Below are 7,772 nucleotides of genomic sequence, written 5' to 3'. Positions count from 1 at the left end.
ATTTCTCTACAGATTAGCTCTTCTGTCACCCAATGACTACATGTGGGTCTACAATAAATTGCTATGGGTGTGACTGCCCCTTTTCTGTTTTTAAGTTCAACCTCTTTATGGTGGTGTGCTACATCCTCCATAATCTAACCCTTATGTGAATGCAGGATGAGGCTTGCTGTGTGAACCTCTTGATGAGGAGGAGAATGAGGAAGGAAGAAGGCATTCAGGATCTTTTTCTTCTGGATGGCCTGTCTTTGAGCAACTAATCAGAATCCACTTCCTCCAAAAGATCATCTTCTTATCTCCACAATTCCTCACCGATACATTCACTGCCTTTAGACCATCAAATCATTCTCTTGGCCAGAATCCTGAAATAAAAGGCACCACACCAAAGCACATCCACTCGCATCCAAGGGTAGAATCAAACGCGGGTCACTGGCATTGTGAGGTAGCAATGCTAACCATTGAGCCACTCTAAGTCAGGGAGTCCTAGTCATTATGGCAGCACCTAAGCTCACTACAGGACCCAGCTATGAGAGCTGGGTTTAACAGCTACAGTGGGAGTTCCATCCACCAACCAAAGACCTGGCTGGCTGTAATCTAGCTGCGCCTGTTTCTGGAGTAGGATTCAATAATGATCAGCCACCTCTCAGTTTGTTTTTGGTGTGCCCAGGAACTTACAGAATGAGGATCTCACCTCCAAATAATGCTGGTCATTCAGAGATCCAACAGCTGTTCGAGCCCAGCAATGAGGTCAATATGCCCCAGCTGGGACTGCCAAAGGTCATGGACCTCTACAGATAACGCAAAGATAGGTAGAGGGACAGGTAGTATTAAAGAAGCAGGGAGGCTGCAGAACAGCTTGGACAGGCTAGGACAGTGGGCAAAGAAGTGGCAGATAGAATACAAGTGTGAGGTTTGCACTTTGCTAGGAAGAATAAAGGTCTAGACTATCTTCTAAATGGAGAAAGGTTTCGGAAATCTGAAGCACAAATGGACTTGGGAGTTCTATTCAGGATTCTCTTAAAGTTAACATGTAGGTTCAGTCACCAGTTAGGAAGACAAATGCAATGTTAGCATTCATTTCAAGAGAGCTAAAATATAACAGATGTACTGCTGAGGCTATGTAAGGCTTCTGTTAGACCATATTTGGAATATTGTGAGTGGCTTTGGCCCCATATCTAAGATAACATGTACTGGGGGGTCCAAAGGAGGTTTACAAGAATGATCCCAGGGATGAAAGGCTTGTTGGATGAGGAGCATTTGAAGACTCTGGGTCTGTACTTGATGGAGTTTAGGGTGAGGAGGGAAACTGACTGAAACTTAGAGAATACTGAGAAGTCTGGACTTAGTGGATGTGGAAAAGAAGTTTCCACTCGGAGGAAAGACTAGGACCTGAGACTCAGAATGAAGGGGCGACCCGTTAGAACTAAGATGAGGTGGAATTTCAGCAGCCAGAGGGTGGTGAATCAGTGGAATTCATTGCTGCAGAAGCTTGTGGAGTGCAAGTCATTGAGTGCATTTAGACAGAGTTAGATAGGTTCTTGATTGGTAAGAGAATCAAAGGTTATGTGGAGAAGGTAAAAGAATGAAGTTGAGAAGCATATCAGTCACGAACAACTATCAAAGTAGACTGGATGGGCTGAATGGATTAATTATGCTCCTATATCTTATGGCCTTTTGGACAGGAAGCATCTGGCTTGGACGGAAAGGCAATCAGTGTGGATGGTGTGGACAGTTCTTGCTACTGGCAGGACCCTTGTGGGTTTGAAAGTGCTCAGAAAGGAAGCCTCCCCAGCCTGCATTGCTCAGGTGATATATGATCTATCCAACTGGGAAGTCTGAACTCAACCTTCCCACCACTGACTCATTTGGAGCAGTGAGGAAAGAAACAGGCTCTGCATTCTGTGCCTTCCTGTCCAATTACATGCAACTCACCTCTCAGCCTGATGGAAGGGGAGATAGTGCTAAGGTGCGAATGGGCAATCAATACTATGCTATGTGTAGCTTCCATCTGTGCTGCAATGGAAGCCACCAAATAGCCAGATCTCAAATGCTGCCATTAATTTGGCCACCACCTCTGTTCTAGATAAAATAGGCTCGAAAGTCTATGTGAAGCCCTGTGACAATCTGAAGATAGACTTATCCATGTTCGTAGACAAAGATAACAATTTGTCTGGCATGTCAAATGCACTGAGCATCCCTGGTCTGCAGGCTCATTAGCCTGTGTGCTGCCCCATCAAAGTCAGCATTGGAGAAATTAATGTAATTTCTATTTTTAGATCAATAAAATACTGCATGTAAAAAAAAATTAAAGTTTGTTAGAGAAACAAATCTCCATACAATGGTTCTTATGTAAATAATTCAGGGCAGAATCTCAATGTGAGCAATGGCGGGAAATTTGGAGAGTCACATGAGAAATCGAGTGAAGCCATTCTTGGCATTGAAAGCACTTATTCGCATTTTCTTCTTAAGTTGACATTGAGATGCGATATTCACTGGTGAGCCGTGAAAAGTCTATTTACGGGGTTTGTGGCTCATTATCTCTCTCACTCTGATGCAATCCCACCTCATTAATACACAGTCTCCTATTCTAACACTTTCCAGATATAAACCAGACACTAGTCAGAACAGGTATCTGGAGACTCCCACTCACTGTGTCCTCCTCCAGATCTTCAGTTTGGACACTCGGCAACAGCATCTCAGGGCATACTCTGTAGACAGAGATTGCACATGCCCCACATCCATGGATGCTGATATCTGACACATAACAGCCTCTCCACACACTCACAGCACTTCTTCAATCCATTTACAGTACAGTCCTGCAGTTTAATACTGCACCTCAGCTTGCAGTAGCACTTATCATTAGAATGCTGCAGCAAGGAGTTACAAATAAGCAGGCACCTATCTTATCGAATGGAACTGGTTGCATCTCAGGGCTGCCAACACCCTCTTAAGTGCTCACTCAATTTGAGCCTCTCGGGATGCTCACAGCATCATTTGACCTGCTTTCTCCCCCTCAGCCAGAACAACCAGACACACAGTACATCTGTCTTGCCATATCTTTTAGCACAGACAAAAAGCCGGGCAGCTTGTCATGTTTGTCAGCAGTCGTTAGTCAAGGGGGTGGCCGTATTGCTGTATGGCACCATGCTACATTAATCTTACACCTGGAGCATGTGCCAGTACCTTACACAGCAAAAGCACTACATATGGCTCAGTCAAATGGCCTTGTCTCAAATTCAAAGGCAGAAGTACTCAGTCAGGTCAAGGGAGATACATTTCAGTCAAGGGATCCCAGCATAGTAAGGTAAGAACAGCCTCCAATATCAACCCAGGAACTTGAGCAAGGTCAGGCAAACATTCAGCATGATCAAGATCAGGGTCTTCACTTCATAGGGTGCCTGGCATTCGGCTCCTCACATCCTATCGGCCATCTCAGCTCCTTCTGCTCTACTGTGAGTTGGGTCATACTGGAATGAGGGAAAGGGAGAGACTGACTGATATGAAAGTGGGTCATATAGTTAGAGCTGCTGCAGGCAGGGGAAAAGTGGTGAGGTGGTATATGTGAGCAGATAAACAGGATAGAGGCTATGCAGGGTTAATAGTGATGGAGTATGTTGTATGCAATGATGTCAGTGGTGGGCATGAGCCTGGGTATAATCTTGGTGAAGTAGCAGAAATGGAGTGAGTATGGGGTTGCAGAGAAAAGACAGTAACGCCTACCTGGGCAGATTGAAAAACATCATTGATCTTCTTACACTGCTGGCAGTTCCTTCAGATGACTGAAACTGCATTGACTCAGTTGGCAACCTCGAACAGATTGTGCAGGGTCAGTTGTTATGACCTTTTCTGCCATTCCTGAGGGAACGGGGCAGCCCTTCCACTACACCTCCAGAACCTCCAGGCCACTGTCCATGGTGTGCCACTTTGTTCTTCTCTGATATTACTGGTGCAAATATCACAAACTATGTAGGGTAGGGGAATGGGTCTGGGTGGGTTATTCTTCGGAGGGTCGGCTTGGACTTGTTGAGCTGAAGGGCCTGTTTCCACACTGTAGGGAATCTAATCTAATCTAAAAACAATGACATCAGTGCCAGGATCTCAGGATTTCTAACTTTTGGCAACACTGAGTGGGAGAATCAAGTGAACACTTAACAAGAAGGCCACCGTAGGGACATGGTAATTAGTTAAAAAATAAAGTTTACAACAAATATGTAAGAGAACTCACTAGGCCTCATGGAGAACCACCCCCCCACCCCCTCCCCCCCCAAGCAATAAAAAAGGCACTTTGACAAAATATGGTTAGATTGAGCTCTCAGTAACCTTGTGTCAAGTTAGAGCTGTCCTGTAGGAGCAAATGAGCACAAATTGTTTGATAATTTGTGTCACTCTGCTGTTGATGAGTGGTTGTTGTCCTCCTGGGAAACATTAGTTTCAAGAAATTGTTGTATTTTGCGGTGAAAACAATGTAAACATCATACAGAAAGCTAGGGCTGATATGGAATAATATACAGATCCTTTAATGATGAGATTCATTCCTCTCTAATGCTTCTCAACCATTCCTGCTTAAAGTAGAACAACTGATTCAGCAGAGCCTCATTTTTGCAAGTAATGAATTTGCTATGACATTTCCTTCAATTAGAGTCATAGAATCATAGAGACATACAGCATGGAAACAGACCGTTCACTCCAACATGACCATGACAACCAGATATCCCAACCAAATCTAGTCCCATTTGCCATCATTTCGGCCACTTCCCTCTAAACCCTTCCTATTCATGTACCCACCCAGTTAACTTTTAAGTGTGGGTAGTTGTACCAGCCTCCACCATTTCCTCTGATAACTCATTCCAAATACACAGCACCCTTTGCGTGAAAAAGTTGCCCCTTGGTTCCCTTTTAAATCTTTTCCGTCTCAAGCTAAACCTAGGCCCTTTAGTTCTGGACCCCTCACCCCAGGGAAAAGACCTTGCCTACTTATCCTATCCATGCCCCTCATGATTTTATAAGCCTCTATAAGCCACTCCTTAGCCTCTGACACTCTAGGGAAAACAGCCTATTCAGCCTTTCCCTGAAGCTCAAACCCTCCAACTCTGGCAACATCCTTGTAAATCTTTTCTGAAACCTTTCAAGTTTCACAACATTCTTCCTTTAGGAGGGAGACCAGAATTCCACAAAACATTCCAAAGTGGCCTGATCAATGTCCTGTACAGCCTCAACATGACCAATAAAGGAAAGCATACTAAATGCCTTCTTCACTATCCTCTCTGCCTGAGTCCCCACTTTCAAGGAACTGTGAACCTGTATTCCAAGGTCTCTTTGTTCAGAAACAGTTATTGAAATAATAAATGAAATCTTACATCTGCTTTCTATTTTGCTTTTCTCTCATTTATGCCAATCTTTCTTTCCCACTTGGATCTTCTGATTTGACCTGATTTTCTGATTTGGCCTGATTTTCTGATTTGACCTGATTTTCTGATTTGATATGCTCAAATTCACCCAGTTTCCCTTTCAGTCATGCTTCTGTTTCACTATGTTTACGTTTCATTGGTTAGTGTTTCATTGGTTTCATTGCATACAACTTTAGTGCCATTTTTCAGCAAGGTCCCAGTCACCCCAAAGTTCATGGTGCTGTTTTTTGCTCACACATCAATCAGAGGATTAAATCTTATCAATTTTCAGATTGAAGTGTGAAGCAGAGATTCCAACAAACTAAGTGCAACAAACTCAAATTCTGTAAGACTCCAGTAAGGTTTGGATCATTATTTTTAGTGCAATGTTTATCTTCTATAATACGTTGCTGTAATTACAATACTTGTTTAAACTCCAAAAGGGCAAATTATAATTCATCTATAAAATTACAGTCTGTAGGATAGATTATAAATGGTCTACATGAAAACAATTCATTTAATGGGCTGTCTCAGCTTTCTTAAACCTGTATATTGCAAAATATGTTTAATCCAAAATATCAACCATAATATTATTCAACAGGTTCTTTTAGTAAAATATATGAATTCACTGTGTGAGGTTTCCATAATTTCACCAACTATTCCCACAATTGAAATCGTTATGTACTCAAAGAGTGTGTGAATTGCATGGCTGGAATTTTCCCAGAGTTTAAATGACGTTGGTAATAATGAGAAAATTAGCACAATATTTTAGAACGGAAAATTGAGATTCTCTATGTTGGGAAAAGATGTCTGATTTTCTCTTAGTATCAGTGGCTAGATGCGAATCTCATGAGTAAATGGTGAAGGCCTTTTTTGAATGCATTAACCCTTAACTATTAACTAATCTTGTCTCATGTATGTAAAAGTTGCTATTGTTTCAGGTACTTGTGATAAACTAGTTGACACCAATTCCCAGTTTGAAAGTCAGGGCAGTTACCCAGTCCCTGCAGGTCACCAGCCTCTTCACTGGGCACCCATCTTGGCCAGCATTCCCCAACATCCCAGAGCACACTCCACAGGCAGCAGAAGTCTTTACCCACAGAAGTCAGCATCAGCAAAGCACCAGCTTCACCACATCATCATGCCTGATTTCTAACTAATATGTAATACATTCTGGAATAGTGGTGCTGGAAGAGCACAGCAGTTCAGGCAGCATCCAAGGAGCAGCAAAGTCGATGAAGGGCTTTTGCCCGAAATGTCGATTTCGCTGCTCCTTGGATGCTGCTTGAACTGCTGTGCTCTCCCAGCACCACTAATCCAGAATCTGGTTTCCAGCATCTGCAGTCATTGTTTTTTCCTTCCTAATATGTAATACACTTCAGCTCTTCTTTACTGTACTTGAGCTCATTGACACATTGCATTGCAGTACTGCTCTCTTGCCACCCATTTCATAAATCAGAACAGTGTGCACCACTATGCTCTTAGCTTGTTTCTCAATGCTCATTCACTTTGCGCCTACTTGGATACTCAAAACAGCTCCATCATGCCTTTTAGCACATTGACACTTCATTCCGAACTTTCAAGCTCACAATACATATTTCTTGCCTTGCTTTTTAGCACAGACAAAATGCCAGGCAGCTTGTCATGCTGCATTACCCAGGCAATGTGGGGCTGAAGGTGGGAGGACAGGGTTTCAGTAATTCTACAAGACATAATCTCTTGGTGTACCTGTGTGATATGGCTTGTGTTGTTTACATCTGAACAATATCTCGGAGGCGCATGTAAGTGCATCCCTTAGCCTTCCTTACTGGATGTTTCAATATCCGACAATCTTGAGCACTCAGGTAAACCTGTGTTTGTTCTTCAAATGGAGATCCCAGAAACCCCACAAATGGTCACAATCCTCTCTTGCTGAAGGAAGGATTTTCTCTCCTCATAGGAGTCAAAAACAAATCCCCTCCCTATCCACCTGCCAACAATTCCAACCTGTCTTTGCACCTGGTGCCATGATTTGGGCTACAATTCCCTCCAATGAGACAAAGGAAGAGAGGGAGGGAGGGACATGACTGTGATAGGTCCAGCTGTTAGTGTTGGTGCCAGTGCAGGAAAGGGAGTGAGATGCCCAGAGTGTGTGAGTAGGAAACAGAGGGTGTGCAGACTCACCAGTTTAACAGGATGAGGTGGAAAAGATGCTATATACAGTAGTAGTGAGAGTTGGAAACCAAGAACCTTGGTGGGATATGGGTGCAGTAGTACTGTCAGAGTAAGTGTGAGGTAGCAGAAGGAAAATAGTGGCGCATAGCCTTCAGTGCACAGGAGGTCATTGACATTCGTGTGGGATTGTTGCATGATCCTTCAGATCATGGATTCCACCCTGACCAAGATGGC

Source organism: Chiloscyllium punctatum, chromosome 6 (assembly GCF_047496795.1).
Source record: "Chiloscyllium punctatum isolate Juve2018m chromosome 6, sChiPun1.3, whole genome shotgun sequence".
Lineage (NCBI taxonomy): Eukaryota > Metazoa > Chordata > Chondrichthyes > Orectolobiformes > Hemiscylliidae > Chiloscyllium > Chiloscyllium punctatum.
Note: the sequence above shows the minus strand (reverse complement) of the source record.